At 45.2% G+C, this 27,885-nt stretch overlaps 1 protein-coding gene across 2 annotated transcripts in view; it reads right to left on the reverse strand.

The window, feature by feature from the left end:
- The window catches only part of LOC144689791 (protein kinase C epsilon type), a 689,374-nt gene that overhangs the window by 654,683 nt on the left and 6,806 nt on the right, over window positions 1–27,885 (reverse strand). The gene's annotated exons all lie outside the window — the stretch shown is intronic.

Consider the following 27,885-nt stretch of genomic DNA (forward strand, 5'->3'; position numbering starts at 1 on the left):
CACTGTGAACAACAGAAGGTTCCACCACCACCCCCCCTCCCCCAAAATGGTGGTCCCCTTACCCACTTGTCCCCACCCCCTCCCCCAAAATGGTGGTCCCCTTACCCACTTGTCCCCACCCTCCTCCAGGCCACCAAATCACAGCCCAGCCGCCTCCTTCACTGGGGCCTGCCAGACAGGCAAAACTGCTCCACTCACCTCAGTGCCCAGCGTCCAGTGACAATCCTTGTGAGGGACTGGCTGCAGTCCTTGCAGTGGCCATTGTTCCTGGGACTGGAGAGCTGCAGGCCATTTGATTGGCCGGTACCTCTCGAACCAGAACTTCATTCCAGATGACGGCAGAAGCCACAACCTGAGCCAATTAACAGCCCACTGCCATTAGATCAGGTCAGGGCTTCCCAGTTCTGCAGCGGTGGTCCAATCCCCAACTTTTCAGCTGGGAGGTGGGGCCACCGCCTCCGGGTAAAATTCCGGCCATTGGAACACAGGAACAGGAGTAGGTCAATTAGCCCCTCAAGCCAGTTTTGCCATTGAATAAGATCATGGCTAACATGACACCTAACTCCATAAACCATAACCCTGACAAAAATCTATCAATCTCAGTTTTATAATTAATAACTGACCCAGCATTAATTGGCATTTAAGAGAGAGAGTTCCAAATGCCTAACATCCTTCACATGTTTCCGAATTTCACCCCGGATCGTTTTAAGTCCAGAAAGCTACAAAACAAGGCTACGTTATAATCATTTGCTCAGAAAAACATTTTATTCACACGCTTGAATCATGGATCCCCTGCAGATTGCAGGACTCTCTTTAAACAAGTACCTACAATCAGTGGTCAACGTTAGAATAGTTAGTTCTTCAGCTCTGATAAACTGAGCTCTTACATAAATTGAAAAAGCTCCAAACGCTAGGAATTTGGAGCAGATTTTCCCGTTGTCGTTCAGGGATGGGCCCCGCACATCCACGCGTCATTTTACGAGTGGTGACATCGGGCGACTGTGCCGACGTCACCGTGTGCCATCGCGATGTTTCGCTGGGCGGGCACGCAATGATGTCCAATGTGCGCCTGCCATTAATTAACGGGCCGCTTAAGGCCCTTGAATGTTCAATCGATGCCGATTTTTCGGCGCCCGTCCAATCTTCGGGTCGGCGCACGGGCGCAATGGACAGGCGGGTAGGAGGCATTTGTATTAACCTCATCCACGGGCGGGATAAGAGGGCTCACTGGGGTCGTGAATGTGCACAGTCAAGTATTCATTTTTGAAAGTTTTTCAAACTTACCTGTGTGATCTGCAGTACTTCTAAACGCATGCCAGCTGCTCTGTCTTGACTCTTAACCTTCAGGTCAGCACACTGCAATGAGGAATCCTTTCTGGGCCTGCAGGTTTCAGGAAGTCTTCCCTTAGCCTGGGAATGGGAGCTGACCTATCCATTGGAGGCAGCTTCTCTGAGGAGGAAGGGAGGGCTAGAAGGGAGAGGAAGCCAGGAGTGCACATTCAGCCTCCAGGGGAGCCACCTTTGGGAGGACAGGCGCAGGCACAAGGGGCGTAGGGCCAAGAGGCAGACCAAGGCTGAAGGGGCCACAGAAGATGCCACTATCCTGCTGCCAGGGTATACAGGCGGCGAAGCAGCTACCTCAATATGTCTGAGGTGCAGTGCTGAAGGAGGCTCCCTCTCTCAAGGGAGACAGTCAACTATATCCGTCAGATGATTGGCTCTGAGATCTCTCCTAACTGTGTGGGCGGACACCCCATGCCAGTGACTCTGTAGGTCACAGCTGCCCTCAACTCCTATGCCTCTGGCTCCTTCCAGGGCTCGGTGGGTGATCTTTGCGGTGTCTCCCAATCAGCTGTCCACACTTGTTCCGAGCAGGTTACAAACGCTTTGTTCAGTCGTACTTTGACCTTCATCCACTTCCGTTGGGGCCAGGCAAGCCAGGCACAGCGAGCCAGAGGCTTTGCGGCCATTGCTGGCTTGCCCCACGTCCAGGGTGCAATAGACTGTACACATGTGGCCATCAAGGCGCCAGCAGGTGAGCCCGGTGCCTTCATCAACAGGAAGGGCTTCCACTCCATGAACGTGCAGATAGTGTGTGATCACAGGATGCTGATTCTACAAGTCTGTGCAAGGTACCCAGGCAGCTCCCACAACACCTACATCCTCAGACACTCCCAGATGCCGGGGCTCTTCAGTGCTCCAGCCCAGCTGGATGGATGGCTGCTGGGTGACAATGGCTATCCCCTCAGAAGGTAGCTCATGATGCCTCTCCGCCATCCAAGAACAGAAGCTGAGCAGCGCTACAATAGGAGCCACATCTCCACAAGGGCTGTGGTGGACAGAACCATCGTTCTTCTCAAGATGCACTTCCGATGCCTGGAACGGTCAGGGGGCACACACCTGTACCCCCCAGATCGTGTGCCGGTGATAGTGGTTGCATGCTGCGCTCTCCACAATCTTGCGCTGGAAAGAGGGGATGTAGTGGATGATGAAGATGTCGATGCAGTGGCTGCGGCTGCACACGATGAGTCCAGCAGTGAGTCCAAGGATGAGCACGCACAGGGAAATGCTGAGGGGGTAGACGCTGACCCGGGCATACTCCAGGGAGGCAGCGACACCCGGGAGGCTTTAATCCAACGAACCTTCAGCTAGCACAGCACAGATTGTCCACCAGGACAAGCCTGGGCTGTCGGCTCGATACTCGACACCCAAGTGCAAAATCTACCGGGTTAGGAACAGTAATTAAGGGCCTTGTTAATAAAGCTAAATGTCCAACAAAGCACTCATTACAGTTTTGGAAACCATACGCATGCAGAAGAAAACAGGCACCCTCAGCCATGGTGACATATCTGAATTTAATGTGTCAAGCAAAGCAGCTTATTACAAAAAAAAGACAATAATGTTACAAATCAAATAAAATCAAAAAGGACCTCATCTCAGGCCAACACAAAAGCACCAGTGAAAAACCCGGGGTGTGCCTAAGGTGCCTTATGCTTTTGTTTCCGGGTGCTACATCTTGGTGCTGCAGGGCACCAGTGTCTCCTCACCTCACTGCTGCCGAGCACTCACAAAGATGCTAGGCCTGCTCCCCACCTCCCTCCAACCCCTCACTTGGACATGCTGCCTGCATCACATTAGGCACCACACGGTATTTCCTTCCACAGCAAGGAGGCGCAAGCACGTGGAGCGCAGAGCGCAGATGGTTCGTTGCCCCGCCACCTTGAAGCTCCCCTCCCACCAACTCATCACCCTGACTAGGACATGTCCTGGAGTTCTAACACACCGCCTAGGTGCAGCTCCTCCAGGTTGCCCCAAACCAGTCATGTGGGACTCAGTGTACCACATGCTGTGGAGGCAAAACATATCTTCTCATCACCATCTCAGGCTGACCTCAGCATGGGCAATATCTGCTTGCCAACCTAGCAAAGGACAAATGCCGTCAATGATTCAATGCAATCATGACACTCACACTTGTGTGGGGGGGGTGGGCAGCAGGGGGTTAGCTGACTTGCTGGGTTAAATGCCCAATGCCAACGTGGTATTCACCCTGCCAGAGCACAAAAAGTCGTTGAAGCGCTTGTGCACTGGATCCAGGTGTACCGCACCATGTCGCGGGAGCTCACCACCTCCGCCACCTCCTCCCATCCTGGGGGACCAGCACCTCCCGCCGTGCTGCCACCTCTTTGAGGAGGGCAGCAAGTCAGTCATCTGAAAAACGAGGAGGCACACTGGCCCGCCGCCCTATCCTCCGGCCTGGCCTGTCCCACTGCCCTACCCTCCAGACTGGCCTGCTCACCAGTAGCCCTTTGCTGTGGCCTTGCACTTGCCATTGTGAGCAGCCTAGAAAAGGCTGCCAGGCCTTCATTTAAACAGGCTGCCAGGTCGCCATTGGATTTGGCGGTCTGTGCACGCCTTCCACCGCTCGCCCACTCTCGCTATCCTCAGGGGTCAAGAAATATGCTGGGCGGGTCTTAACTGGCCCGCCCGCGTAAAATGGCAGCACGGACCCGATCGCAGGTGGCGATCAGGTCCGTGCCCGCTCCCTCTCCCCCCGCCAAATGGAAAATTCAGGCCTTGAAGCTTGAATTAAGTCCAGTTGGAACACTGTGGGGGACCACAGATGAAGAGATGTGGGTGGGTCTGGGAGGAGTTGTTTGCATAGGAAATCACAGGAAGCTTAGGGCATCATTTCGGATGTATTGGAGGCATTTAGCCATCATCTAATCTGCTTTTGGAAAAGACTGCACACATGCTGTCCTGGAGTTTCCTGGAAATTGGGACAGGAAGATAGAAAAAGGAGTGGTATATTCATCTTTAAACTGTCTGGTCTTGTATCGCTGTTCTGATCTATTGTGTAGCTTGCCTTGTGATTGCCTTTTTTAAAACTTCAACATACCTTCTCCAAATATTAGAACTACTGATATGCAAATTAACACAGGACTAACAAGAACTGGTACCTCATTTTATGATGTCTGAAAACAAACGCCTGAAATTAAAAACCTAACTCTAAAGACCATGACCTTTCATTAGATAATAAATTCGAAGCATACACGAAATGAAATAGCTTTAGGGCTTATAATTAGAGTGATTTTTCAAGTCTAAAACTGTAAACTACACATCATGACAGAAGAGAGGGTATGCTCCACTGACAGTCCTTCTCTATTTTCATCTGTATAGTTATGAATAAATGCAATTTCAGAGGAAGCTTATTCAACATCTGATCTTTATGTGCTTTTTAGTATGCTTTTGGCTTTTGTGAATCAATAGCCAATGATACAACTATGATGTGGAAATTCCAACAAAAATTACCCTTACAAAAGATTAATATGATTTTCTTCTACACTAAGCAATAACTGTGGAGGTTTTGTGGTGCAGTGGGTCGTGTCCCTGCCTCTGGGCCAGAAGCTCCAGGTTTAAGCCCCACTCCAGGACTTGATGCCCAAGGAAAGTGCATTCATAATGTGGCCAACCAGGTTGAGTATCAACTTGTAAATCCTTCTAACATATGCCAATGGCAAGCGTTAAGAGTGGGAGAGATGATGGTCAGCCATGTGATGGAAAGAAATGGGAGCCTCTAACATCAGTATCCACAGCTCCAGGCGACAACATGCACTTTTTAAAATTTATTTGTTCATAGGATGTGGGCATTGCTGGCTGCACTAGCATTTATTGCCCATCCCTAATTATACTGGAGGAGTGTAAGTTGCTACAGTAACTCAAGACTTCTAGGGAGGCCAGTTGACTCAGTTGGCTGAACAGCCAGTGTGAATCAGATTGGTGCCACAGCACAGGGTTCAATCCCCATTCTGGCTAGGGTGGATATGGGACCTACCTCCATGGCCTACCAGTGCTGCAGGTTGTGCCACTGGGGGTTGGACCTGTCTTCAGCAAGAGAACTAAAGGAAAAAGCAATAAGAAACAGACTAGCATTGAAATAAACAAACAAGAATATCTTATTGTTTATAATTTGGCAAAATCGTTGATGTGCTAATAATAATCTTCCTTTACGCATTTCACATTACAGAATGGTTTGCAGTACAGCTTATTAAATCTAAAGTTCCCATGTACTTCTCAATTTTTTATGTAAACACTCTACTCAATTGAACATATTTACATAACTATGGAATAAAACTTCCTTTGCACCCAAGAGTGGACATGCAGGGAACAATAATTAGTTAGCCCTGATATGCACCTAACATTAGGCCTTGAGCCTCATTATCATTGAACGACAAGCTGTGTACACCTAGCAGTCATCCCCTATTGCCTCACTGAAGAATGAGCCTTGAAGATCAGGCCACTGTGTCATTGGTAGCTGCCCTCATGCAAGTATTTAAGGGAGGCCAAAGAGAAATGATCAAGCGTGGGGGCGATCTGAAGAGTTTGGGGCCGGGGCTGGTCAGGAGGGTTGAGGACAGAAAAGGGACAAGTGGTCGCCAGCAACGGTCCATGGCTTTAATATGGGACTAGTAGGAAGAGGACTGCACCTTCCTGCTCCACATTCAAGTAAGTATTTTTATACCTTTATAAGAGCCTGCAGTGGTCCCTTTAAGGGCCTGTTAGGCCGCGTGAAGACCTGAGTAGCAGGAATTGTGGAGGGCGGGGCACTTAATTTGGCAGAGGCAAAAAATCTGTTTCCTGACAGTGGGATAAACTGTTTGAATTTTGTTCTCCTGACTTTCAAGGCAGGTTAAAGGCGGGTCCTTAAAGTCAAGCTTCCTGACAAAATGCTGGAGCCCTAATTGCATGCATTAGTATCTCATGCATGCTCATTAAAAGGCCACCTCGCCAGGATCAAGCTAACCCTCCAAATTAAGTTCCCGGCCAACGAGAATTTAGAACATTCAGTTTTATGACTGTATAAAGTGGCATGCACCTGGCGAGCTTCACTTCTTTCACAACTTTTAGGTCAGCTGATGCTAATTTTGCCTTATCGGGCACCTTGCATAACTTCACTCATATCAAGTGCTGGTAGCAAAAGCTGTGCCAAGGCTGGACATGGGAGGCAGGGAAGAATGGAAGGGAGAGTGTCCTGGGAAGAAAGGGGGAGAGTGCCCAGGGAATGGGGGGGGGTGGATGAGTGTCTTAGAGGGCGGTGGTGTCGACAGTGGGGTATGGGGGTGGAGTCAGGGTGCTGGCGATAGGAGGGAACAGTAACAGTCAGAGTGGGGAGTGGGGTGCAGTCAGGTGGCAGGGGGAGAGGTTGGTAGGTGGAGGTTTCATGGGAGTGACACTGAGGGGGATGAGACATGTGGCTCAGATAACAGGAGGGGCCAGGGTCAGGGTGGGCATGGGGACGATAATGGATGTCGGCTCTGAGGGGAGGAAAGACATGTGGAGGTGGATTGTAATAGGGTCCAGAGTAACAGGGGGAGGTTCAATGGTGTGAGGGAAGATGAATGGTGATCTTGACTGTGTCAAGGGTAATGGGGGGGGGAAGTTGGTGGGTGTCAGGGAGAGGGTTGAAGGAAGTGGACCTAGTCTGGAAAGTGACATGCACCATTTTTCAAATCTGACCTTGACCACGCAGTTAGTCAGTAAGATCCCTTGAGATGGTAAGAGGGTCTTTTCAGGTGGGCAGAATTCAAGAGCAGCACAGTGGCTGACTAAAGGGACACCCTAGTAATTATGAGGCAACTGGATGTCAACCATGCTCAGTTGTGTTTTCCTCTCTATGGTGAAGCCCACAGAGCAGCAGGTTTGTTCCTGGCTCATGGGTCTCACATTGAGATCCCAGTAAGGTGTGGAGCTGCAATTCATTCTGTGCCATTTGTGATCTGCTACAGTCAGGGGCAGGGATCAAGGGAGGGAAGGAGGTGGATGGTGGCGGACGGCAGCCAACTCCCGACTCCAAACCTCCATCCTCCCAGGTGAATGGCCATGGTTGACAAGAGCTCATGTGGTTAGTCTTACTATGCCGCTAAGACAAAGGTCTCTCTATAGAGTCATGAGGATAGTGGAGGCAAGCGAAATAGTGTCAAATTTAGTCCTCGCGCACATGGCTTTCATCACCCAAGTCAAAAAGCAAAGTCTCCATGCCCAGTCAAGAATGAACAGGAGAAACATCCATCTCTGGTCCTCCAAGATGTCCTTCACCTACAAGGAATGGGGAGGGGTAGCCATGTCTAGACAGAAGCCAGGCGAAAGGCTTAGCACTGGCCTGCTGGCAGTGAGATGGACTCAAACCCATAAAGGACTTACTCACTAAATGTATCACTTCAATTCATTCACAGGTCCACTGAGGCATCGATGATGCAGGCTGCAGGCAACCTTGCCTTGGTAATGGCTCTCACCCAGATGAGGAGAAGGGGGCCCATCGCAGGTTGGGACAAGGCCAGGAGGAGCAAGGGACGGTGAGGTCTCTGTAAACTCAAGATGCTGGCAAACAGATTCCACTGCAATGGCAAGCATTGGCCTGTATATCGCAGGTAGTGTTTTTATCTCGAAATGAGTGAAAGGCAATGCCAGAGGCGCCCTCGTATGTCCCGGCATGTGGTTGCTCACATCTGCCAGCTTCTCCAGGATGAGCTGCGGCCCCAAGGGCTCTGGAGTATTATGGGGTTCCTGGCCTGCAATGAGTGAATGGCTGTCTGGGTGCCCTTTAAATATGACACTAGAACCTTCGACCCCATGAGGTAATGGCAGGGTGGGTGACTTGCTGCCTGTCCTGCCATGAGATCCGTTGTGCTCCTTGCGGATGCAAACTAATGAGCTGAACATCGGAAGATCACGCGTGTTCATCCATCCCGCTGCCCAGCAGGAATCACACCGACTTTCCCACTCGCCACGGAACTTAGACTCCAGATCGAAAGATTTTGCCCATAGTTTTTCTGAATGCAGCCAGCGCTAACACTGGAAGAAATAGTGAGTCTCTCTGAATAAAAGAAAATATGAATGAAACTAAAGATAGCTTAATGCAGCTGCAGTGCATGATGATGTCAATGCAAACTGAAATGTGGGCATGATTTTAACCTAATTCACACAGCAGGAAACTGATGACATCAGAATAGCCATCCAATTTACACCACATCAGATTTTACTTTCTACTGAAGACGGCTAATCCAACCCCTTTGGTGTCTCACTGAGCAAATTAAAACTACCACTGTGGTTCTTAAGAATGGTGACAGTGAGTGCTTCTATTGGTCATTTTAGACCTCCTATTCGCAGCATGTTCATTGGTTGTTATGTGGTTGCTAAGAGAACAGTGGCTATTTAACGCTATGTACTGCAACAGGGGGTGAAAGAGGAACAGATGCTCTCAGTTTTAAAATTCAGCATAATCTGAATTGTTTGCAGAAGGAACAATAGTTCTGTGAAAATGATGCTGTTATCTTATGGTCAGATGAAATTCATAGCATAATTGTTTTAAATCTCATCACAGAGAATAATTCTGGGTATCAAAATAAATGAATTATTTTCCCAATATAATTACTTAAGAATTATCCTTTTTCCTCCAGATGACACTTTAGTCGTACAGGGTTTAGTGTTTCAAATGTTGCATTTTGCAATGGTCTGATCTAGGTTTTTCTATTCTTTGTTAATCTGAGGCAGCAGGTTCCTGATTCTGGTTAGACCATGAAGGAAAATACAGTGAAGAGGCAAGTTGATTTAACTTCAAAAAGGGAAAGAAAATCAAAAGTCAAGTGAACTTCCTCACTGCAGTGCAAATGATTCAGAAGTGACTGGCGGAATTTAAAAAGGGAGTGACCTGTAAAATTGGAAAAAAAGCTAAAGAAGGGGAGAAAAGTAGATTTTTTTAAATGGAGGTAAAGGGCACACCCATCTCTGTCAGCACTGTTCAGTGGATGAACGAAGTGTAATGTACTGAGCCATACATATCAAGTTCAGTTTATGTTCTGTGTTCAGTTAGGATACAACAAATTGCCTCAAAATTAAGAGTCATACGGACTCGAAACGTTAACTCTGTCTTCCTCTCCACAGATGCTGTCAGACCTGCTGAGTTTTTCCAGCAATTTTTGTTTTTGCCTCAAAACCCTGCCTTGGGTTATGAAGGGGCAAGAAAATCACTGACTGCTACCTTGTTGAAAGTGTCCATAAATCAATATCAATGGATGGTGGGACACTCCAGCTATGACAGTCTCATCAATAATGTCCTGCTGATACTGTCCAAGCTCACATCAGGAAAATAGTAATTGGGGCAATTGACCTGAGTACTACATTCAGGAGGGAGATGAAAGGGATGTAAGCTGAGAAAAACATTGAGCAGAAAAAAAAACATGATTAATGAGATTTTTTAAGCAAAAGATTGGCTGGCACATTGCCTACTTTACAACAGTGACTTCACTTTAAAAGTACTTAATTGGTTGTAAAGCACTTTGGGGTGTCCAGAAGTTGTGAAAGTTGCTTTTTAAATACTAGTCTTTCTTTTCTTTACTGTGAGTATAACATAATACGACTCAATGAGAACAGTGAGACAACACCTAATGTTACCTGTCAGGCATCTATCTAACCCCTCAGCATCAACTGGTACTCCTTTCTTTAAAAAATTGTGTCTTCTGGCTTTCATAAACCAAGCAGGCAATGCTTTAAAACAACCTGTGTGGACAAATGTATGAACAAAAACAAATGTGTAAAACAAAGGTTTCTCTACTAAAGTCCCTCCAAAAAGGTTGCGAAGGTTATCCCTGCAAACATTAAAAATGTTGAAAACTAAAGAAATGTGCACCTAAAAAAATGAAAATGACAGGAAAGAAGCAAGCAACTGTATCTAGAAGCAGAAGATGAAGCATGTATCCTCTGAAATTGTTACAGCTGCTAAACAGTAAATTAAATATTAAAAGTCAGCATAATGTAAAACAAACTTACAAAGGACAAAGCAGTTCCTCGAAACATCAGGTTAAAGTGCACCCATTACGCAAACCACTGCCCCACTAGTTTCAATTGATATTGACCCTCTAACAGAAAGAAAGGCAAAAGCACAGACTGATTCAGCAGAAGGACTCCACATACATCTTGCAGCAAAAAAAAAAGGTACTGTGACTGCACCATCTTACCTCACCTCCATGAGGAAAAACATCCACCTAAAAACACAAACACACATGGATACATTTCCAATGGAGAGAAATTCTAGCAAAGGGCAGGAAACCCAATCCTAACTCCAACCCACCTCCCAACAAAAACAGGAATCAAACCCATTCCTGCCCCCACTGGGGATACTGAGAGAATACAATATTCCCTCAGATTTCTACTCCTTCTTCTTTTCCCTCTACCCACTTCTCTTCCCTTCTTCTCTCCTTCCCTCTCTTGACATCTCTCCTCATTCTGCTAACCCTCCTCTATCTTTCCATCTGCCACTTCTCCCCCCCTCTCCCTTGATCTAATTCAATTATATCCTGCTGTCCAAGCTTGCTAAACCTGAATACAGCATTTCTTCCTGACTCTTTGGAGTCAATTTTCACTAGCTTCACATAACATGAGATTGCAACAGCCTCAAAATGGGGTTAGTATCCTGTGTCCCATTAACACCAGTAATACAGCTGGTTCTATTTTGAAAGGGATGTGGCCAAAGCGTCTGCCTGTATCAACCTCTTCTAATATTGAAATCAGGGTCATATGACATAAATAGGGCTCCAATTGCTATCTTTGATCGGGGCTATTTGGAGTCTGCACTGAACAGGTTCCAATCAGTTCCATAGGCAATGGAGCTGAAGAGGCCTGTCAAAGGTAAATGCTGAGTTATTTTTGTGGGTCTTAGAGGAACAATTGATTGAATAGCTTGTGACATTTACCTTCAAGTCTTAGGCATGAGGAACAACCACTTGGGCTAACCACTGGAGAACACCACCTAATAGTGGAACTGCACCCTTGCAACCAGTTAACAGCATCAGGAAAGGAGGAGAGGAAGGAAAAGATTTCAAACACTTAATGACCATCTGTTATTTTCTATATTATGTGTAGCACCTCTATTTTGACAAAGAAAAATATCTTATGAAAATGTGTCTTATGAAAATGTCTTATCAAAATTGAAGTTCATAGGATTAAAGGGGCAGTGGCTGAATGAATATGAAATTGGTTAAGAGACAGGGAGTAAAGAGTACTAGGTTGTTTTGCAGATTGTACATTAAACATGCAGTCATATCTCCCAACAGTCAGTATTAGTACCACTGCACTTTCTGAAGACTTGGTTATATAGGGCATAATTTCCTGGACTTGAGTATATAGGGCATAATTTGAAAGTTTTCATAAGGCATACAACTCAGAAATATAATCAACAATGAGGCAGACAGTAATAGACTGCAGGAGGACATATCACAGAATTGTTACAGCACAGAAAGCTGTCATTTGGCTTGCCATGTCTGCTTCAGCTCACCAAATGAGCAATTCACTTTGTGCCATTCGCCTGCTTTCTCCCTACAGCCCTGCACATTCTTCCTTTTCAGATAACAATCTAATTCCCTTTTGAATGCCTCAATTGAACTTGCCTCCACCACACTCTTAGGCAGTGCATTCCAGACCTTAACCGCTCGCTGTGTGAAAGGTTTTCCTCACATCACCATTGCTTCTTTTGCCAATTACCTTATATCTCATTCTCAATCATTTCACAAGTTGGAGCAGTTTTTCTCTATTTACTCTGTCCAGACTCCTCATGATTTTGAATACCTCTATCAAATCTCCTGTCAGCCTTCTCTTCTCCAAAGAACACAATTCTATAATTAGGGGAATTGATAGCTTCCTTTGTAAGCAGGATCGAGAGCCCCGCATGGTATGTTGCCTGCCCGGTGCCAGGGTGAGGGACATCTCTGACCGGCTTGAAAGGATATTGGAGAAGGAGGGGGAGGATCCAGTTGTTGTGGTCCACGTCGGGACAAATAACATAGGTGAGACTAGGAAAGAGGACCTGTTTGGGGATTATCAGGAACTAGGAACTAAATTAAAGAACAGGTCCTCAAGGTTTATAATCTCCGGATTACTACCCGAGCCACATGCAAATTGGCATAGGGACGCGAGAATAAGGGAAGTAAACACGTGGCTAAAGGAGTGGTGCGGGAAAGAGGGGTTCCATTTCGTGGGGCACTGGCATCAGTATTGGAACAGGAGGGATCTGTACCGTTGGGACGGTCTCCACCTGAACCGATCTGGGACCAATGTTCTAGCGAAAAGGGTAAATAGGGTGGTCAACAGGACTTTAAACTAGAAAGTGGGGGGGAGGGAAGGGTAAAACTCCAAGAAGTATGACTAATGGGAAACAATGCAGCAGGTTAGCGTGTGGGGGGGTGGATTCAACTTCATGGAAAATTATGAAAAAACTGAAAAGAAAGGAGAGCCCAGGAGAGGCTATTAAAGTCTCCAGAACACAAATTAGGACAGAGTGTTTGGAAAGGGCTAGGAATCTAACTTCAAGCACATCAGATAAAGGGATGACAATAAGAAAGGGAATGGGAAATACAGGACTGAAGGTGTTGTATCTGAATGCACGCAGTATTCGAAATAAGGTAAATGAGCTTGTGGCGCAGATTGAAATTGGCAGGTATGATGTGGTGGACATTACGGAGACATGGCTGCAAGGGGATCAGGACTGGGAGCTAAATATCCAAGGATATACATCCTATCGAAAAGATAGGCAGGTTGGCAGAGGGGGTGGGGTTGCTTTGTTAGTAAGAAATGAAATTAAATCAATAGCAAGAAATGATGTAGGGTCAGATGATGTAGAATCTGTGTGGGTAGAGTTGAGGAACCACAAAGGTAAAAAAACAATAATGGGAGTTATGTACAGGCCTCCGAACAGTAGTCAGGATGTGGGGCACAAGATACACCAGGAGATAGAAAAGGTGTGTAAGAAAGGCAAGGTTACAGTGATCATGGGGGATTTCAATATGCAGGTAGACTGGAAAAATCAGGTTGGTAGTGGATCCCAAGAAAAGGAATTTGTGGAATGTCTACGAAATGGCTTTTTGGAGCAGCTTGTGGTGGAGCCCACTAGGGAACAGGCAATTCTAGATTTAGTGATGTAATGAGGCAGATTTGGTAAGGGAGCTTAAGATGAGGGAACCCTTAGGAGGAAGTGACCATAATATGATAGAATTTACCCTGCAATTTGAGAGGAAAAAGCTGGAATCAGATGTAACGGTATTACAGTTGAATAAAGGCAACTACAGAGGCATGAGGGAGGAGCTGGTCAGAATAACTGGGAGATGAGCCTAACAGGAAAGACAGTGGAACAGCAATGGCAGGAGTTTCTGGGAGTAATTTGGGAGACACAGCAAAAATTCATCCCTAGGAAGAAGAAGCATACTAAAGGGAGGACGAGATAACCATGGCTGACAAGGGAAGTCAGGGACAGCATAATAGCTAAAGAGAAAGCATACAATGCGGCAAAGAGCAGTGGGAAACCAGGGGATTGGGAAGCCTACAAAGACCAACAGAGGACAACTAAAAAATAAATAAGGAGGGAGAAGATTAAATATGAGGGTAAACTAGCCAGTAATATAAAAGAAGTTTGCAAGAGTTTTTTTAGATATATAAAAGGTAAGAGAGAGGCAAAAGTGGACATTGGGCCGCTGGAAAATGACGCTGGAGAAGTAGTAGTGGGGAACAAAGAAATGGCGGAGGAACTGAATAGGTACTTTGCGTCCGTCTTCACAGTGGAAGACACGAGTGACATCCCCAAAGTTCAAGAGAGTTGGGGGGGGAAAGAGGTGAGTATGGTGACCATTACCAAGGAGAAGGTGCTAGGAAAACTGAAAGGTCTGAAGCTGGATAAATCACCTGGACCAGATGGATTACACCCCAGAGTTCTGAAGGAGATAGCTGAAGAGATCGTGGAGGCGTTTGTGGTGATCTTTCAGGAATCACTGGAGTCAGGGAGGGTCCCAGAGGACTGGAAAATCGCTAATGTAACCCCCCTGTTTAAGAAGGGAGTGAGGCAAAAGACGGGAAATTACAGGCCGATTAGCCTGACCTCGGTCATTGGTAAGATTTTAGAGTCCATTATTAAGGATGAGATTTCAGAATACTTGGAAGTGCATGGTAAAATCGGGCAAAGTCAGCATGGTTTCAACAAGGGGAGGTCATGCCTGACAAATCTGTTAGAAATCTTTGAGGAGGTAATGAGTAGGTTAGACAAAGGAGAGCCAATGGATGTTATCTACTTGGACTTCCAGAAGGCCTTTGACAAGGTGCCGCACAGGAGGCTGCTCAGTAAGATAAGAGCCCATGGTGTTAGAGGCAAGGTACTAGCATGGATAGAAGATTGGCTGTCTGGCAGGAGGCAGAGAGTGGGGATAAGGGGGTCCTTCTCAGGATGGCTGCCAGTGACTAGCAGAGTTCCGCAGGGGTCAGTGTTGGGACCACAACTTTTCACTTTATACATCACTGATCTAGATGAAGGAACTGAGGGCATCCTGGCTAAGTTTGCAGATGATACAAAGATAGGTGGAGGGACAGGTAGTATTGAGGAGGTGGGGAGGCTGCAGAAGGATTTGGACAGGTTAGGAGAATGGGCAAAGAAGTGGCAGATGGAATACAACGTGGGGAAGTGTGAGGTCATGCACTTTGGTAGGAAGAATAGAGGCATGGACTATTTTCTAAATGGGGAGAGAATTCAGAAATCTGGAGTGCAAAGGGACTTGGGAGTCCTAGTCCAGGATTCTCTTAAGGTTAACTTGCAGGTTGAGTCAGTAGTTAGGAAGGCAAATGCAATGTTGGCATTTATTTCGAGAGGACTAGAATATAAAAGCAGGGATGTGCTGCTGAGGCTTTATAAGGCTCTGGTCAGACCACATTTAGAATATTGTGAGCAATTTTGGGCCCCGTATCTCAGGAAGGATGTGCTGGCCCTGGAGAGGGTCCAGAGGAGGTTCACGAGAATGATCCCAGGAATGAAAGGCTTAACATATGAGGAACGTTTGAGGACTCTGGGTCTATACTCGATGGAGTTTAGAAGGATGAGGGGGGATCTGATTGAAACTTACAGAATACTGAAAGGCCTGGATAGAGTGGACGTGGGGAAGATGTTTCCATTAGTAGGAGAGACTAGGACCCGAGGGCACAGCCTCATAGTAAAGGGAAGACCTTTTAGAACAGAGATGAGGAGAAACTTCTTTAGCCAGAGAGTGGTGAATCTATGAAATTCATTGCCACAGAAGGCTGTGGAGGCCAGGTCATTGAGTGTATTTAAGACCGAGATAGATAGGTTCTTGATTGGTAAGGGGATCAAAGGTTACGGGGAGAAGGCAGGAGAATGGGGTTGAGAAGCTTATCAGCCATGACTGAATGGCGGAGCAGACTCGATGGGCCAATTGGCCTAATTTCTGCTCCTCTGTCTTATGGTCTTATGGTCTAATCCCAAATTCTCCAATCTATCCATGTAAATAAAGTTCCACATCCCTGGAACAATTCTCATGAATCTTCTCTGCACTCTCTCTAATGCCTTCATATATTTCCTAAAGTGCGGTGTCCAGAACTGGATGCAATGCTCCAGTTAAGGCTGAACCAGTATTTTATACAAGTTTAACATAACCTGCTTGCTCTTGTACTCTATGCCCCTATTAATAAAGCCTAGGATCCCAAATGCTTTATTAAACACACTCTCAAGCTGTCTTGCCATCTTTAATGACATGCACATTACACCCAGGTCCCTGTGCTCCTGCATCCCCTTTAGAATTGTACCCTATTTTATATTGTCTCTCCATGTTCTTCCTACCAAAATGAATCACTTCACACTTCTCTGCATTGAACTTCATCATCCAATTGTCCGCCCATTCCACCAAATTGTCTATGTCCTTTTGACATACTACACTATCCTCCTCACAATTTACAATTCTTCCAAGTTTGTATCATCCTCAAATTTTGAAATTACACCCTGTATACCAAGGTCTAGGTCATTGATATATATCAGGAAGAGCAAGGGTCTCAACACCGACCCCTGGTGTCAGAATATATGGCATAATGAAATGGGCAGGCATGTGATAGATAAGTTTAATGCAGAAAATAATAAGTAATTCATTTTGGTCACAAGAATGAGAGCAGTATAAACTAAGTGGTACATTCTAAAGGGGGTGCAGGAACAGAGAGACTTGGGGTGTATGTACTCAAGTCTGTGAAGATCACAGAATCACAGAGTGCAGAAGAGGCCCTTCGGCCCATCGAGTCTGCACCGACACGTAAGAAACGCCTGACCTACCTACCTAATCCCATTTACCAGCACTTGGCCCATAGCCTTGTATGTTATGACGTGCCAAGTGCTCATCCAGGTACTTTTTAAAGGATGTGAGACAACCCACCTCCACCACCCTCCCAGGCAGTGCATTCCAGACCATCACCACCCTCTGGGTAAAAAGGTTTTTCCTCACATCCCCCCTAAGCTCCCTGCCCCTCACCTTGAACTTATGTCCTCTTGTGACTGACCCTTCAACTAAGGGGAACAGCTGCTCCCTATCCACCTTGTCCATGCCCCTCATAATCTTGTACACCTCAATCAGGTCGCCCCTCAGTCTTCTCTGCTCCAATGAAAACAACCCAAGTCTATCCAACCTCTCTTCATAACTTAAATGCTTCATCCCAGGCAACATCCTGGTGAATCTCCTCTGCACCCCCTCCAATGCAATCACATCCCTCCTATAATGTGATGACCAGAACTGCACACAGTACTCCAGCTGTGGCCTCACCAAGCTTCTACACAACTCCAACATGACCTCCCTACTTTTGTAATCTATGCCTCGATTGATAAAGGCAAGTGTCCCATATGCCTTTTTCACCATCCCACTAACATGCCCCTCCGCCTTCAGAGATCTATGGACACACACGCCAAGGTCCCTTTGTTCCTCAGAACCTCCTAGTGTCATGCCGTTCATTGAATACTTCCTTGTCAAATTACTCCTTCCAAAGTGTATCATCTCACACTTTTCAGGGTTAAATTCCATCTGCCACTTATCTGCCCATTTGACCATCCCGTCTATATCTTCCTGTAGCCCAAGACACTCAACCACCCGGCCAATCTTTGTGATGGCAGGGACAAGTTGAGAATGCTGTTAAAAAGGCATATGAGATCCTTGGTTTTATAGAGACATAGGCCCAATCTTAGCTCTGTGTGCATAAGAATACAACAGTTGGGAGCAGGAGTTGGCCATTCGGCCCCTCGAGCCTACTCTGCCATTCGACAAGATAATGGCTGATCTGATTGTGACCTCAGCTACATTTTCCTGTCCATCTCCCATGACCCTTGACTTCCTTGTCAATTAAAAATGTAAATGAATGGGTTTTGAGTTAGTTGAAACCTCAATCACAGAGTACAAAAGTAAGCAAGTAATGCTAAACCTTTAAGAAACACTAGTAGGCCGCAGCTGGAATATTGCAGTCAAGTCCAGGCACCATATTTTAGGAGGAATGTTATGGCCTTGGAGAAGGTACAGAGGAATTTTTACTAGAATGGTAGCAGAGATTAAAGACTTCAGTTACATGGAGGGACTGGAGAAACTACTGTTGTTTTTCTTAAAGCAGGAAAGTTTGATAGAGGTGTTCAAAATCTTGAAGGGTTGTGATACAGCAAATAAAGAGAAACAGTTTCCAGTGGTAGGAGGGTCAGCAACCAGACAACATTGATTTAAGGTAACTGGCAAAAGAATCAGAGGTGACATGAGGAAAGAAATTTTATGCATTGAGTTGTTATTATCTGGAATCAAGGCTATAGGGAAATAACATGGAAGTGGGATAACTGGACACCAAGATACCTCTTTCAAAGTACCAGCAAAAGCACAATAGGCTGAATGACCTCCTTCTGTGCTCTATTCTGCTATGATTCTATTCTATGCAGCGCATAAATGGATTGTCAAAATAAATAGCCTACACAGAAGAAATGTACTATAAAAGTAACCGTACAAGTACACAGTGACAGCATCTGTAATTAAAAACTGTGGATGAATGATTTAAGATGGCAAAAATTACAGGTTTATTCTTATGCATGTTGTGATGTCAGAACATGAAAAATCACAAGAATAATTCTCTTCCAAAGCAGTATTTGATGTGCTGTGCCTAGCACATATACAAAACCACATAGCACGGGGTGAATTAAAGAAAGGAATGCAGTTCCATTTTCGGTTTGGGGCAGTAAGGCAGTTATGAATACCCATGCACATTCAGAAAATCAACGGGGGAACCATACTACACATCGGTAATTAACTTTCTGTCCAATTATTACTTATGTTCATTGCTGAGAGGTAATTACACAGGCAAGAAAACCAGTGATAAAGTATGGTCATGTGGCATTACAGGTGACAACATAAAGTTGTCATTTGTCATCAGGGATCAAACTATTGGATAAATTGGCATATTCTGACATAAGGCCGTATGTGTCCATTAATTTCAGTAAACTTGAATATAAAGCTGGGGACACTTAGACAGTTCACAGACAATGAAAATAATTAGCATTTATTAAAGGCTGTTGGAATACAAAATCATGCTAGTGGGTTAACATGTTCTTCCCTCTCCACCCCTGCCAACTGTAGAAAATGCTAAACTGCCATTGTGTCATAAACTGCACAGTGGAGTGCATTGCAGCTCCAATAAACAATATCACAAAGTGGTGGGTGCAGATTCTCTCCTCAATTATTACATCAAATTACATATAATCTATAGCACAGAAATGGGCCATTCAGCCCAACTGGTCAATGCTGATATTTATACTTCACACAAGCCTCTGCTTACTCAAATTATCTTGGGAGTTCCCAATCTCAGCGACACTGCTTAATTGAACTACTGTGCAGAAGCCAGGTCTATCTGTGCGGTAAAGGCAATCAATCAGATGGCCAATCCCATTAAGTCTCCTGGCAGCTGTCTAAAAGCACCATTCTGATAGCAATTCAGTCAACCTGTCATCTCAGTTACAGGAAATATGTGGCTGAACAGAAAGGCGAGTGAGAAGAAAATGGGGTAAGGTTGGGGGTGGGTGGTGGTGGAGTTAGAGAGAGTATGTCTCCCACTCATAATTAAATTACATACCATCAAAGAAATGTTTCCTGCATATGCATTCTTTACTTGCAACTGTGAACAGAAATTCACACTGGCTGGCATAAAGTAAAACTCACTTTTATGTTGCACTAGTACTGACCCAGAAATATTTTCCTAGAAGAACACAGATCAGATCATCCTCACTTGCATCCTGCTGACTATCGTATGTATCTGCTATCATGTAACCTCCACCCCACTATCAAGAAGCATTCCAATGCTGCTTGGAGAAAGGTCCATATTTACTTCATTTAGCTCACATACATTGTATTGAGAAAAAAGTATTTCATTTTTTCAATGTGATATCTCCAGCAATTGTTTTAATGTATTGCTGGAAATAATTACTGTTAATGTTGCAATTGTGCTGCAATTGAATACATGCTTGGTAATTAAGCACAGTTGTCCCCACTTGGGGATGGATTAGGGGATCATTGCAAGAGTATATAAGCCAGTTCACTCAGGGAGTCTGGGAGGAACTGGGGAGTTTGTGACTTAATGTTGCTGTCTTGGAAATAAATCTGCTATAAGGTACGGGTTAGCTTCAACTCATTCTTCCTCGTTATACAATTATTGGAATTAACTGTTATAATGTATTACCAAAGGAGCAAAACTGCGAGTGTTGCAAATACAGCTGCAGCAACACAAAGTACAGCTTTAAACTAGTGTGTAGAAGCTCCTTTGCCAATGGCTTAAATGTTGGGCAAAAGTGAAATCCATTGCAGATATGCAACTGAGCCACTTATAATCAAACTTCATAGAACGAGATTGACTGCACTGATACAGTATAATTATACTGAAAACACCTGCAAGAAATAGTTGGCTGCGAAGAGCCTGTGGTCACTATTTTATTATATCTTTGAAAAAAAGAGTGAAAGTCAAATAGGAAACCTGTTTATTTAAAGGCTAAGTGCTTTGTGATGCTAGCTGGAAATAGTCTACTCCACTGCCTGTTTAAATCACAAGAGCACCACTACCCACTAGCCTCTGCTACATCTGTTAATTAATGACATTTCATGCCAAGGGTATGAAAATACCAGCTATGAGAACACAATAATTCTGTAGATTTTCATAAATAAATATGCCAGAACTGCATTCGCAATGCCCGCCATGAGGTTTCCTTAATGTATTGGCACAGAGACATTATAGCAGCAATTGCACATAAAGTCAATTGGACAGACTTTTGTCTTCAGCATCAGGGCAGTATTATGGTGCGAGAATAACCTGCCCTTTACAAAGCGCACCTAGTTTTCATTCCAATTTACTGCCAAGGCAGTGAAGATTAAAAAAAAATTTACTTGATATGTTAATATACAATTGTGCGCAACTTTTGTCTACTACTCATACTTCAAATTGCTCCCAAAAACACGACTGATATAGAATTGTAAACAAGAGTACGGCAATCTGGCGTTTCACAGTACAAAGTGCTCTCTCCAGACACAATCAAATCTGGGAAGACAAAAGCTAAAATTGTACTATGGTTCAAGTACATATCAGCCTCCCATCAGTAAAGCTGACACGAATGGAATTAAAATGTTGGGTTCCCGATTGCATTATGATCAGACAACCAAGGCCAGTATGAATGTTTCACAAATTCAGTGTTATGCTTTATTGAAATATTAATGACAACATTGAGAAGAGTTTGATAAATCTTTACTTCAAGAAGGAAGTTGTTTAGAAGGTTTGATTCTGTTGATTTAAATGTATTATTTAAGAATTCAAGAAGGCAGCTCAAGGCAGTTCAAAAAGGCAGCTCACCACCACCTTCTCAAAGGCAACTAGGGATGAGCAATAAATGCTGGCCCAGCCAGCGAAGCCCACGTCCCATGAATGAATAAAACAAATATGGGGGCTGGTTAGATCCATTGGCTAGACGGCTAGCGCGTTGTTCAAAATAACACAGACTCGATTCTCGTTCAGGCTGAGGTAGATTTGGAGCCTGCCTCCTCACCCTGCCACTGAGAGTGGAAGGTAATGACTAACCACCACTGACAAAAGCTGCCAACAATATGGCTCAGGATGAAACATCAGCAGACAATGAGCCAGGAGCCTGTCATTGTGCAAGGCAGACATGACATGACGTTTAAAAATACATAAAAGATATGGGGAAAACTAGATCTATTTGAACCAAAACAAAAATAGAATTACCTGGAAAAACTCAGCAGGTCTGGCAGCATCGGTGAAGAAGAAATCAGTTAACGTTTCGAGTCTTCATGACCCTTTGGCAGAACTGAAGGATAGTTAGGAGAAAGGTGAAATATAAGCTGGTTTAAGGTGGGGGGGCGGGGGGAGAGAGAAGTTGAGGGTGTGGTGATTGTGGAGATAAGCAAGCAGTGATAGGAGCAGATAATCAAAAGATATCACAGACAAAAGGATCAAAGAGGTGTTGAAGGTGGTGATATTGTCTAAGAAAAGTGCTAATTAAGAATGGAAGACAGGACACTCAAGGTACAGCTCTAGTGGGGGTGGGGTGGAAAGACTAACAAAGTTTTAGTTTTAGATTTAAAAATAATGGAAATAGGTGGGAAAAGAAGAATCTATATAAATTATTGAAAAAAAAGGGAGGGGGGAGAAACGGGGTGGGGATGGGGGGAGGGGGAGTTTAAGACCTAAAGTTGTTGAATTCAATATTCAGCCCGGAAGGCTGTAAAGTGCCTAGTCGGAAGATGAGGTGCTGTTCCTCCAGTTTGCGTTGGGCTTCACTGGAACAATGCAGCAAGCCAAGGACAGACATGTGGGCAAGAGAACAGGGTGGAGTGTTAAAATGGCAAGCGACAGGGAGGTTTGGGTCAACCTCCTTGAGTGTCCTGTCTTCCATTCTTAATTAGCACTTTTCTTAGACAATATCACCACCTTCAACACCTCTTTGATCCTTTTGTCTGTGACATCTTTTGATTATCTGCTCCTATCACTGCTTGCTTATCTCCACAATCACCACACCCTCAACTTCTCTCTCCCCCGCCCCCCCACCTTAAACCAGCTTATATTTCACCTTTCTCCTAACTATGCTTCAGTTCTGCCGAAGGGTCATGAAGACTCGAAACGTTAACTGATTTCTTCTTCACCGATGCTGCCAGACCTGCTGAGTTTTTCCAGGTAATTCTGTTTTTGTTTTGGATTTCCAGCATCCGCAGTAGCTTTTAGCTTTTTGTTTTTATCTATTTGAACCAATATTAACTTCATATGGATCACACACAGCAATATCCTCCTCCTTGGGCCACTTAGAATGGAGCTGAGATGTCAAAGTTCTTAGCTCACGTTTCTTATTTCTGTTTACAAATTTAGATGTATGAATGATGATGTTTAGATAGGTCAAAACTTTCAGTTCTGGGAATCGCACTACAGGAAGGATAAAACCATAAGATATAGAAGCAAAAGTAGCCCATTTGGCCCCTTAAGTCTGCTTTGCCATTAAACAAAATCATGGCTGACCTTCTACCAAGTCCACATTCCCACACTATTCCTAATGTCCCTTAATTTGCTTAGTGTCCAAAAATCTATCAACCTCTGTCTTGAATACACTTAACGACTGAGCATCCACAGATCTCTGGGGTAAAGATTTGCATCCCTTTTGAGTGAAGAAATTTCTCCTCATCTCAGTCCTAAATGTCTGACTCCTTCTTCTAATACTCTGAGCCCACGTTCCATAGTCCCCAGTAAGGGGAAACATTTTCTCAGCATTTACCCTGTAAAGCCCATTAAGAATTTTATGGCCCAGATTTTCCAGTCTCCAGATAGTTGGAGATTGGACATACTCCAGAAGATGCTATGGGGCCCCTCGAAAGTCCCAATGCAAGGAATCCTTGGGAATTGCCTGGGAAGTTTGAACTTCCGATGGGCAATTCCCCCGCTCCCTGGGACTCTCCAAAAAAGTCTCTAACTCTGAGTTAAAATCGGACAGTTCCAACTTACTTACCTGAATAGTTGCCCAGGAAATGTTAGACAGAAAGATTCTAGCCTTACACCCAAGCAATTTATACAACTGACAACTCTCTTCCCCCCAATCACTAACAGTGACCACCCCTCAACTCTACCTTGGCCCCCTGACCACTAACTAACCCAACCACCTGACACCTCCCCAACCTGACCCAAGTAGTCCCCACCACACAACTTCCCCCTGACCCACTTAACTTCTCTTTGTAGCTATTTTCAAAGTAGCTGTGGGACATTTAAACACTTTACTTACTGGCTTAGTGGAACAACAGATTTCCTTCCCTAAAGGGCATTAGTGAACCAGACAGGTTTTTACAACAATCAACAATGGTTTCATGGTCATCATTAGACTTTTAACTCCAGATTCTTATTGAATTCAAATTCTACCATCAGCCATGGCAGGATTAGAACCCAGGTCCTCAGAGCATTACCCTGGGTCTCTGGATTACTAGACATTATCACTACGCCATCACCTCATCTTGATTTTGTGGAGTTTCTGTTGCTGCAGACTTGATTCTTGGATGATATGTTGCTTTCCTGGTATCAGGGTTGAGAATGTCACTGAATAGCTCAATAGCACTCTGAAGGGGGAAGGTCAACAGTCAGAGGTCATGGCCCATATTGGTACCAACAGCACAGGCAGAAAGAGGGTTGAGGCCCTCCAAGCAGAATTTAGGGAGCCAAGAAAGAGACGAGCAAGCAAGTGCTCAAAAGTAGTAATTTCTAGATTACTCCCGGCGCATAGTATTAAAACAGTTCTTATCAAAGTCACAAATGACATTCTATGGGCAGAATTTTCTGCCTGTCGGGCGGGCGGGCCTGACCCAATCTCCAGCGGGCGGGGAGACGATCTCTGCCAGAAAAGTGGGCCCCGCCACCATTTTACATGGGCAGGCCAATTAAGGCCCGCCCAGTGTGACGTCCGGCGGGAAGCGCTATGTGCTTCCTGTGTGGGCGGGGGGGGGGAATTCCCCAAAAGTGAGAGTGCGCTCTTTCGCGCATGCACATGACAGAGCGCACATCTCCCTGAGGCTAAGTGCTGCCTCAGGGAGATCGCTGACACTTTTAAAAAGATTAAAAATAGGAAAAAAAGAATCCTTAACATGTCCCCCTCATGTGACAGTATCACATGAGATGGGACATGTTCATAATTTACATAATAAGTTTATTAAACATTTTTAAACCCTACATGAAACCTCATCCCGCCAGTGGATGAGGTTTCATGTTTTCTCTATTTGCCTCCGGGGCTCCTGGTCTGCCCGCTAACCTTAAGGTTGGACGGGCAGGTCCTTTAATTGTATAATTGATCCTGTCAATGGCCTCAATTGGCCATTGACAGGTCGGCGGGCCCGCAGGTGATTTCGCTGAGCCCCCGCCTTCCTGAAGATTTAAATGGGGCGGGATGACATCGGGGGTTCCCCAATGTCATTTTGCACGTTGGCGAGTGGGCCCCGCCCCCTGCTCGCCGACAGCAAAATTCTGCCCTATGTGACTGTGACAAAGGTAACTTATCCTTCATCCTTCTTGACCTGTCTGCAACTTTTGACTCAGCTGACCACACCATCCTCCTCCAATACCTCTCCACTGTCGTCCAGCTGAGTGGGACTGCCCTAACCTGGTTCCATTCTTATCTATGTAATCATAGCCAGAATCACTTGTAATGGCTTCTCTTCCTGCTCCTGCACCATTACCTCTGATGTCCCCCAAAGATATATGCTTAGCACCCCCCCACCCCCATATTTCTCATCTACAAACTGCCCCTTGATGACATCATGCAAAGGCACAGTGTTAGTTTTCAGATGTATGATGATGGCACTCAGCTCTACCTCATGACCACCTCTCTTAACTCCTCCACTAAATTATGAAATTATCAGATTGTTTATCTGACAGCCAGTACCAGATGAGCAGAAATTTCTTCCAGTTAAATATTGGGAAAACTGAAACTATTGTTTATGGACCCCACTCCAAACTCTGTTCCCCAGCTACTGATTCCATCCCTCTCCCTGGCAACAGTCTGTGCTTCAGCCAATCTATTTGCAACATTTAATTCCAAGATGAGCATCCAACCTCATATTCGTGCCTCACTAAGGCCACCTATTTCTACCTCCATAACATCACGCAACTTCTCCCCTGCCTCAGCTCATCTGCTGCTGAAACCCTGATCCATGCCTTTATTACCTAAAGACTGGACTATTCCAACACTCCCTTGGCTGTCTCCCACATTCTACCTTCTGTAAACTTGAGGCCGTCCAAAGTTCTGCTGCCCATGTCTTAACTCGCAGCAAGTCCTGATCCCCTATCACACCTGTTCCCTTTTTGTTGCCCTGCTTTGGCTCCGAGTCAAGCAAAGCTTTCATTTTAAAAAATTCTTATCCTTGTTTTCAAATCCCTCCATGGCTCCACATTTCCCTATCTCTGTAATCTCCTCTAGCCCACAACCTTCTGAGATATCTGCGCTTATCTAAAGCTGGTCTCTTGAGAATCCTCGATTTTTAACTGCTCCATCATTGTTGGCTGCCCCTTCAGTTACCTAGGCCCCAAGCTCTTGAATTCCTTCCCTACGCCTCTCTGCCTCTCTCCTTTGCTTTCCTCTTTTAAAACACTCCTTAAAATCTACCTCCTTGTCCAAGCTTTTGGTCATCATCTTCAATAACTTCTTATGTGGCTTGCTGTCACAATTCATTTTATAATGCTCTTTTGAAGGACTGGATCTATTTGGTTAGTGAAAAGAAATAACAGAGGTGCCGTTAAGCTACTGGATGTATTCTTTAGGTCAGCAACTAGTGGGAAAGAAACAGAGGTGCAAATGTGCAGGAAAATTACAGCAAGGCTGAGAGGAGGGAGAGATGCATTGCAGCCTGGACCAGGAGTCCAGGTCTTGGAGCCTCGCTGGGGCCAGGACGGCGGGTCCCAGAAAGGGGGTGGGGCACTGGGAGGGTGGGGAGGCCAGTGTAGAAAGGACAGTAGGGGGAGGGGAACCAGGGAGCATGTTAAACCTCATGGGGGGGCCTCCGATGGGCCCAGGGGCTCTGTTAAGGAGAGACCCTCTCCCCATCACCAGCCCATGCAGGGAAAGCTGCCAGGCTGGACGCTTGGTGTCGTACTCTCCCATTGCTGGTTAAATCCCAGTGGCAGTGGGACGAAGCCCTTAAGTGGCATTAATTGACCACTTAAGGGCCTCAATTGGCCCACAGGCTGGCAGGCCACCTGATACCACCTCCCCCCACCACATCACTGGTAAAATTGTGACGAGGTGGAGGCAGGGGTTAGGCAACGGGCACCATGCCCACTGGATTTTACATTTCCCCCTACTCCTCGCCTTCAAACCAAGCAGCGAGAGAAGCATTAAATCTACCCCCATGCTTCAGGCCCAACAAGAAAGAAGACATTGCTGGGTCTGGTTCTGGGGAATGAGGTGGGTCAAGTGGATCAAGTGTCAGTCAGGGAACTTTAAGGAAAAAGTGATCATATTATCATAAGGCTTAAGTTAGCCATGGAAAAGGACAAGGCGGAATCTAAAATAAAAAAATACTTAATTGGAGGAGGGCCGAGTTCAGTGGGATGAGAAGGGATCTGTCCCACTTAAATAGGAATCGAGTAATGGAAACAAACCTGCAGTGGAACAATGGGCTGCGCTTAAAGGGGAGATGGTTCAGGTACAGTCGAGGTATAGTCCCAAAAAGAGGGAAGGTAAGGAAACCAAAGCCATCCCTGGATGACAAGAGAGAAGGAAGGTAAGATGAAGCAGAAAAAAGGGTGTGTGTGAAGATATCAGGTTATTAATACAATTGAAAAACAGGCTGAATAAAGAAAGTTCATAGTGGAAGTGAGAAAGGAAATCTGAGAGGCAAGGAAAGAGTATGACATGAGACTGGCAGCTAACATAAAAGGGAATCCAAAAGTTTTCTATAAGCACATAATAGTGAAAGGTAGTAAGAGGAGAGGTGGGGCTGATTAGAGACTGAAAGGGAGTTATATGCATAGAGGATGAGGTACTAAATGAGTACTTTACATCTGTCTTTACCAAGGAAGAAGATGCTACCCAAGTCATAGTGAAAGAAGAGATAGTTGAGATACTGGATGGGCTAAAAATTGATAATGAAGAGTTATTAGAAAGGTTAGCTGTACATAAAGTTTATAAGTCACCTGGACCAAATGGGATGCATCCAAGGATGGTGAGGAAAGTAAGGGTGAAAATTAAGGAGGCACTAACCATAATCTTCCAATCCTCCATGGATTCCAGGATAGTCCCAGAGGACTGGAGAATTGCAATGTTACACCCTTACTCAAAAAAGAATGTAAGGATAAACCCAGCATCTACAGGCAGTTTGTCCCTCTTAAAGAGAAGCTTGCACTGACTGAAAGCAGGAGGGTGCTGACTATCATTGCAAATGGAGGAAATGGCAATGGAGCAGCAGGACAGAGAGGGGGCTCTGCGGTTCACAGATTCAGCACTGGAGGCCTTGGTCATAGAGATGACCAGGAGAAGAGATGCCA

The sequence above is a fragment of the Cetorhinus maximus genome, chromosome 14 (assembly GCF_964194155.1).
Source record: "Cetorhinus maximus chromosome 14, sCetMax3.hap1.1, whole genome shotgun sequence".
NCBI classification, from domain to species: Eukaryota; Metazoa; Chordata; class Chondrichthyes; order Lamniformes; family Cetorhinidae; genus Cetorhinus; species Cetorhinus maximus.